Below are 8,225 nucleotides of genomic sequence, written 5' to 3' on the forward strand. Positions count from 1 at the left end.
ATCTGCCATGTCTAAAATTTTCTTCAACAATCTGGCTGGCATGTGACAAGTTTTCTCAAGGTCATGTCTTGCCTAAAAAAAATCACTTTATTGATTCCTCTTTGCTTACACTTCTATGCGCAAGCAGAAAGTAAAACGATGCAGAGACAGAAACATTTGCCACTTTTGATTTTGAATTGTGTGAAATGCCTTGGAACTTTCTGCCATAGATAAATCCATAAATTGGGTTTAAAAAATCCTGACTTGAAACATTTTGCTTCCAGGCCTTTCTCTCATCTCTCTGTACAGTCCTCCTTTTCTCTAAACCACTAACCTTGTAGACCAATGTCAGCGACCCTGGCCTCCAGTTTTGTAATGTTCAAATCAAGATTTCTAGATTTCCTCCAGTTTCCTGGTCATTCTTCATCAGTATCTATAGCATAGCTTTAGGCATCTGTGTAAGTAATTTTTCATCCTGACTCACACAAAGTATTGTCCCTTTTCCTGATGACTGCAGTGATGTGTTTTCTTGAATTTCAGAGGAACTGGATATTGTAGATGTCCCAGAAGATCATCAGTCCTTTCAAAAGGATAGCAAAATAAAATCAAGTAAAATCACCTGGGTTACTATCATGCCCCACCCTGTCTGCAACAATAATTGTTAAATCTTCTTGCGCCAACAATGGCAACTGCATATGATTACACTTAATTGGAACTCCCGGCCACAAAGACCACACATTATCTTCAAATTTTACCATCTTATTGTTTTCATGCAGAGAATATACTAGGGAATATTTATTGAAATTAATTATCTGTTTTCTATCTTCTCTGTTCATCATGACATAAAAAATGACATGATTTTACTTTCTAAATGAGAGATCATAATCATAAGTAAATTTCAAAGAAAATCAAATAAGGCCACAAAATCCTATAGAACAGTTGCTCTGCACTATTTTGTTTTGTGCATTTGATATGCTGTTTTGAGAAATCTCCTGAGAGTCTTTCTGGTATATTGCTTTGCCTCTCACAAAGAAACCTTTGTTTGTTTGTTTTCACTGAAAGGTAGGCACAAGGGCAAAAATTTAATTTAAAATGACATTGCCTGATATGTATTGAAAAATTATTCATTTTTCATCTTCGGGTTTGAAAAAGCTTATCCTAAGAAACTTGCCTGTTATATATTCTTACTTTTTCAGTTTTAGAGAGCAGACTAGCTCTGTTATCACAATAAGATAAATGTGTACAGGTACCTTGGGATACATCACTAATTTGATTTGTTAAATTGACAGTTCTTCAAACCTGCAGGACAGAAGGGTCTTGCTTAGCTATTCAGTAGAAAAGGGTCTTAATTTTTTACTCCCTGAGAGGTAGAAAAACAGTAATCACCGCTTTCAAGGCAGTTAGAAGTGAGAGGTTGAGTCAAATAGTGACTTCAGGAATAATACAATTATTATTATTATTATTATTTTTAATGATAATGGGACTGTTTTATGCCCCCCCCCATAAGCTTTATTGGGTATAACTCACATGTAGTAAAATTTGCCAACCATAAGTGTACAGTTTCATAATTGTATGCAGAATTAGTTTGCTAGGGTTGCCATAACAAATTATCATAGGCTAGGAAGCTTAAACAACAGAAATCTATTGTCTTAGAGTTCTGGAGGTTAGAAGTTTAAGATCAAGGATAAGCAGGTTGGTTTTCTGAAGGCTGCAGGGGAAGGATCTCTTCTTCTTGTTTTTTTTTTTTTTTTTTTTATCCTTTTTCTCCTTGTGTCTTCACACCGTCTTCCATCTATGTCTACGTTCAAACTTCCTCTTCTTATAAGGACACTAATCATTTTGGATTAAAGTCCTCCCTAATGAACTAATTTTAACTTAATTACCTTAGTTCCTCCTAATAACCTTAGTTACCACTTTCAAGACCCTTTCTCCAAACATGGTCATGTTTTAAGGTACTGGGGGTTAGGACTTCAACATGTAAATTTTAATGGGGACTGATATGGTTTGGCTCCATGGCCCCACCCAAATATCATGTTAAATTGTAATCCTGAATGTTGGAGGAGGGACCTGATAGGAAGTGACTGGATCATGGTGGCCGACTTCCCCCTTGCCATTCTCATGATAGTGAGTGAGTTCTCACGAGATCTGGTTGTTTAAATGTGTGTAGCACTTCCTTGTTCTCTCTCTCTCTCTTGCTCTGCCATGTGAAGATGTGCCTGCTTCCCCTTCACTTTTCCATGATTGTAAGTTTCCTGAGGCCATCCCAGCCGTGCTTCCTGTACAGCCTGTGAAACTGAGTGAATTAAAACTTTTTTCTTCATAAATTACCCAGTTTCAGGTAGTTGCTTATAGCAATATGAGAACATACTAATACAGAGACACAATTCAGCCTATAACATATGCAATTATGTAAAAACTACTACCACAAACATATAGTGCAGTTCTATCACCCTAGAAAGTTTTCTCGGAAGGGAGCAAGATGGCCGAAGAGGAACAGCTCCAGTCTCCAACTCCCAGTGCGAGCGACACAGAAGACCGGTGATTTCTGCATTTTCAACTGAGGTACTGGGTTCATCTCACTGGGGAGTGCCAGATGATCGGTGCTGGTCAGCTGCTGCAGCCCGACCAGCGAGAGCTGAAGCAGGGCGAGGCATTGCCTCACCTGGAAAGCGCAAGGGGGAAGGGAATCCCTTTTCCTAGCCAGGGGAACTGAGAAACACAACACCAGGAAAATCGGGTAACTCCCACCCCAAAACTGCGCTTTAAGCAAACAGGCACACCAGGAGATCATATCCCACACCTGGCCGGGAGGGTCCCACACCCATGGAGCCTCCCTCATTGCTAGCACAGCAGTCTGTGATCTACCGGCAAGGCAGCAGCGAGGCTGGGGGAGGGGCGCCCGCCATTGCTGAGGCTTAAGTAGGTAAACAAAGCTGCTGGGAAGCTCGAACTGGGTGGAGCTCACAGCAGCTCAAGGAAACCTGCCTGTCTCTGTAGACTCCACCTCTGGGGACAGGGCACAGTAAACAATAACAAACGCAGCAGCTCTGCAGACGCAAACGACTCTGTCTGACAGCTTTGAAGAGAGCAGTGGATCTCCCAACACGGAGGTTGAGATCTGAGAAGGGACAGACTCCCTGCTCAAGTGGGTCCCTGACCCCTGAGTAGCCTAACTGGGAGACATCCCCCACTAGGGGCAGTCTGACACCCCACACCTCACAGGGTGGAGTACACCCCTGAGAGGAAGCTTCCAAAGCAAGAATCAGACAGGTACACTCGCTGTTCAGAAATATTCTATATTCTGCAGCCTCTGCTGCTGATACCCAGGCAAACAGGGTCTGGAGTGGACCTCAAGCAATCTCCTACAGCTACAACCTACAGCTGAGGGTCCCGACTGTTAGAAGGAAAGCTATCAAACAGGAAGGACACCTACACCAAAACCCCATCAGTACATCACCATCATCAAAGACCAGAGGCAGATAAAACCACAAAGATGGGGAAAAAGCAGGGCAGAAAAGCTGGAAATTCAAAAAATAAGAGCGCATCTCCCCCGGCAAAGGAGCGCAGCTCATCGCCAGCAATGGATCAAAGCTGGACGGAGAATGACTTTGACGAGATGAGAGAAGAAGGCTTCAGTCCATCAAATTTCTCAGAGCTAAAGGAGGAATTACGTACCCAGCGAAAGAAACTAAAAATCTTGAAAAAAAAGTGGAAGAATTGATGGCTAGAGTAATTAATGCAGAGAAGCTCACAAACGAAATGAAAGAGACGAAAACCATGACACGAGAAATACGTGACAAATGCACAAGCTTCAGTAACCGACTCGATCAACTGGAAGAAAGAATGTCAGTGATGGAGGATCAAATGAATGAAATGAAGCGAGAAGAGAAACCAAAAGAAAAAAGAAGAAAAAGAAATGAACAAAGCCTGCAAGAAGTATGGGATTATGTAAAAAGACCAAATCTACGTCTGATTGGGGTGCCTGAAAGTGAGGGGGAAAATGGAACCAAGTTGGAAAACACTCTTCAGGATATCATCCAGGAGAACTTCCCCAACTTAGTAGGGCAAGCCAACATTCAAATCCAGGAAATACAGAGAACGCCACAAAGATACTCCTCGAGAAGAGCAACTCCAAGACACATCATTGCCAGATTCACCAAAGTTGAAATGAAGGAAAAAATCTTAAGGGCAGCCAGAGAGAAAGGTCGGGTTACCCACAAAGGGAAGCCCATCAGACTAACAGCAGATCTCTCGGCAGAAACTCTTCAAGCCAGAAGAGAGTGGGGGCCAATATTCAACATTCTTAAAGAAAAGAATTTTAAACCCAGAATTTTATATCCAGCCAAACTAAGTTTCATAAGTGAAGGAGAAATAAAATCCTTTACAGATAAGCAAATGCTTAGAGATTTTGTCACCACTAGGCCTGCCTTACAAGAGACCCTGAAGGAAGCACTAAACATGGAAAGGAACAACCGGTACCAGCCATTGCAAAAACATGCCAAAATGTAAAGACCATCAAGGCTAGGAAGAAACTGCATCAACTAACGAGCAAAATAACCAGTTAATATCATAATGGCAGGATCAAGTTCACACATAACAATCTTAACCTTAAATGTAAATGGACTAAATGCTCCAATTAAAAGACACAGACTGGCAAACTGGATAAAGAGTCAAGACCCATCAGTCTGCTGTATTCAGGAGACCCATCTCACACGCAGAGACATACATAGGCTCAAAATAAAGGGATGGAGGAAGATTTACCAAGCAAATGGAGAACACAAAAAAGCGGGGGTTGCAATACTAGTCTCTGATAAAACAGACTTTAAACCATCAAAGATCAAAAGAGACAAGGAAGGCCATTACATAATGGTAAAGGGATCAATTCAACAGGAAGAGCTAACTATCCTAAATATATATGCACCCAATACAGGAGCACCCAGATTCATAAAGCAAGTCCTTAGAGACTTACAAAGAGACTTAGACTCCCATACAATAATAATGGGAGACTTCAACACTCCACTGTCAACATTAGACAGATCAACGAGACAGAAAGTTAACAAGGATATCCAGGAATTGAACTCATCTCTGCAGCAAGCAGACCTAATAGACGTCTATAGAACTCTCCACCCCAAATCAACAGAATATACATTCTTCTCAGCACCACATCGTACTTACTCCAAAATTGACCACATAATCGGAAGTAAAGCACTCCTCAGCAAATGTGCAAGAACAGAAATTATAACAAACTGTCTCTCAGACCACAGTGCAATCAAATTAGAACTCAGGACTAAGAAACTCAATCAAAACCGCTCAACTACATGGAAACTGAACAACCTGCTCCTGAATGACTACTGGGTACATAACGAAATGAAGGCAGAAATAAAGATGTTCTTTGAAACCAATGAGAACAAAGATACAACATACCAGAATCTCTGGGACACATTTAAAGCAGTGTGTAGAGGGAAATTTATAGCACTAAATGCCCACAAGAGAAAGCAGGAAAGATCTAAAATTGACACTCTAACATCGCAATTAAAAGAACTAGAGAAGCAAGAGCAAACACATTCGAAAGCTAGCAGAAGGCAAGAAATAACTAACATCAGAGCAGAACTGAAGGAGATAGAGACACAAAAAACCCTCCAAAAAATCAATGAATCCAGGAGTTGGTTTTTTGAAAAGATCAACAAAATTGACAGACCACTAGCAAGACTAATAAAGAAGAAAAGAGAGAAGAATCATATCGATGCAATTAAAAATGATAAAGGGGATATCACCACCGACCCCACAGAAATACAAACTACCATCAGAGAATACTATAAACACCTCTACGCAAATAAACTGGAAAATCTAGAAGAAATGGATAATTTCCTGGACACTTACACCCTTCCAAGACTAAACCAGGAAGAAGTTGAATCCCTGAATAGACCAATAGTAGGCTCTGAAATTGAGGCAATAATTAATAGCCTACCAACCAAAAAAAGTCCAGGACCAGATGGATTCACAGCTGAATTCTACCAGAGGTACAAGGAGGAGCTGGTACCATTCCTTCTGAAAATATTCCAATCAATAGAAAAAGAGGGAATCCTCCCTAACTCATTTTATGAGGCCAACATCATCCTGATACCAAAGCCTGGCAGAGACACAACAAAAAAAGAGAATTTTAGACCAATATCCCTGATGAGCATCGATGCAAAAATCCTCAATAAAATACTGGCAAACCGGATTCAGCAGCACATCAAAAAGCTTATCCACCATGATCAAGTGGGCTTCATCCCTGGGATGCAAGGCTGGTTCAACATTCGCAAATCAATAAACATAATCCAGCATATAAACAGAACCAAAGACAAGAACCACATCATTATCTCAATAGATGCAGAAAAGGCTTTTGACAAAATTCAACAGCCCTTCATGCTAAAAACGCTCAAGAAATTCGGTATTGATGGAACGTACCTCAAAATAATAAGAGCTATTTATGACAAACCCACAGCCAATATCATACTGAATGGGCAAAAACTGGAAAAATTCCCTTTGAAAACTGGCACAAGACAGGGATGCCCTCTCTCACCACTCCTATTCAACATAGTGTTGGAAGTTCTGGCTAGGGCAATCAGGCAAGAGAAAGAAATCAAGGGGATTCAGTTAGGAAAAGAAGAAGTCAAATTGTCCCTGTTTGCAGACGACATGATTGTATATTTAGAAAACCCCATTGTCTCAGCCCAAAATCTCCTTAAGCTGATCAGCAACTTCAGCAAAGTCTCAGGATACAAAATTAATGTGCAAAAATCACAAGCATTCTTATACACCAGTGACAGTCAAACAGAGAGCCAAATCAGGAATGAACTTCCATTCACAATTGCTTCAAAGAGAATAAAATACCTAGGAATCCAACTTCCAAGGGATGTAAAGGACCTCTTCAAGGAGAACTACAAACCACTGCTCAGTGAAATCAAAGAGGACACAAACAAATGGAAGAACATACCATGCTCATGGATAGGAAGAATCAATATCATGAAAATGGCCATACTGCCCAAGGTAATTTATAGATTCAATGCCATCCCCATCAAGCTACCAATGAGCTTCTTCACAGAATTGGAAAAAACTGCTTTAAAGTTCATATGGAACCAAAAAAGAGCCCGCATCTCCAAGACAATCCTAAGTCAAAAGAACAAAGCTGGAGGCATCACGCTACCTGACTTCAAACTATACTACAAGGCTACAGTAACCAAAACAGCATGGTACTGGTACCAAAACAGAGATATAGACCAATGGAACAGAACAGAGTCCTCAGAAATAATACCACACATCTACAGCCATCTGATCTTTGACCAACCTGAGAGAAACAAGAAATGGGGAAAGGATTCCCTATTTAATAAATGGTGCTGGGAAAATTGGCTAGCCATAAGTAGAAAGCTGAAACTGGATCCTTTCCTTACTCCTTATACGAAAATTAATTCAAGATGGGTTAGAGACTTAAATATTAGACCTAATACCATAAAAATCCTAGAGGAAAACCTAGGTAGTACCATTCAGGACATAGGCATGGGCAAAGACTTCATGTCTAAAACACCAAAAGCAACGGCAGCAAAAGCCAAAATTGACAAATGGGATCTCATTAAACTAAAGAGCTTCTGCACAGCAAAAGAAACTACCATCAGAGTGAACAGGCAACCTACAGAATGGGAGAAAATTTTTGCAATCTACTCATCTGACAAAGGGCTAATATCCAGAACCTACAAAGAACTCAAACAAATTTACAAGAAAAAAACAAACAACCCCATCAAAAAGTGGGCAAAGGATATGAACAGACATTTCTCAAAAGAAGACATTCATACAGCCAACAGACACATGAATAAATGCTCATCATCACTGGCCATCAGAGAAATGCAAATCAAAACCACAATGAGATACCATCTCACACCAGTTAGAATGGCGATCATTCAAAAGTCAGGAAACAACAGGTGCTGGAGAGGATGTGGAGAAATAGGAACACTTTTACACTGTTGGTGGGATTGTAAACTAGTTCAACCATTATGGAAAACAGTATGGCGATTCCTCAAGGATCTAGAACTAGATGTACCATATGACCCAGCCATCCCATTACTAGGTATATACCCAAAGGATTATAAATTATGCTGCTATAAAGACACATGCACACGTATGTTTATTGCAGCACTATTCACAATAGCAAAGACTTGGAATCAACCCAAATGTCCATCAGTGACAGATTGGATTAAGAAAATGTGGCA

The sequence above is a fragment of the Chlorocebus sabaeus genome, chromosome 10 (assembly GCF_047675955.1).
Source record: "Chlorocebus sabaeus isolate Y175 chromosome 10, mChlSab1.0.hap1, whole genome shotgun sequence".
NCBI lineage: Eukaryota > Metazoa > Chordata > Mammalia > Primates > Cercopithecidae > Chlorocebus > Chlorocebus sabaeus.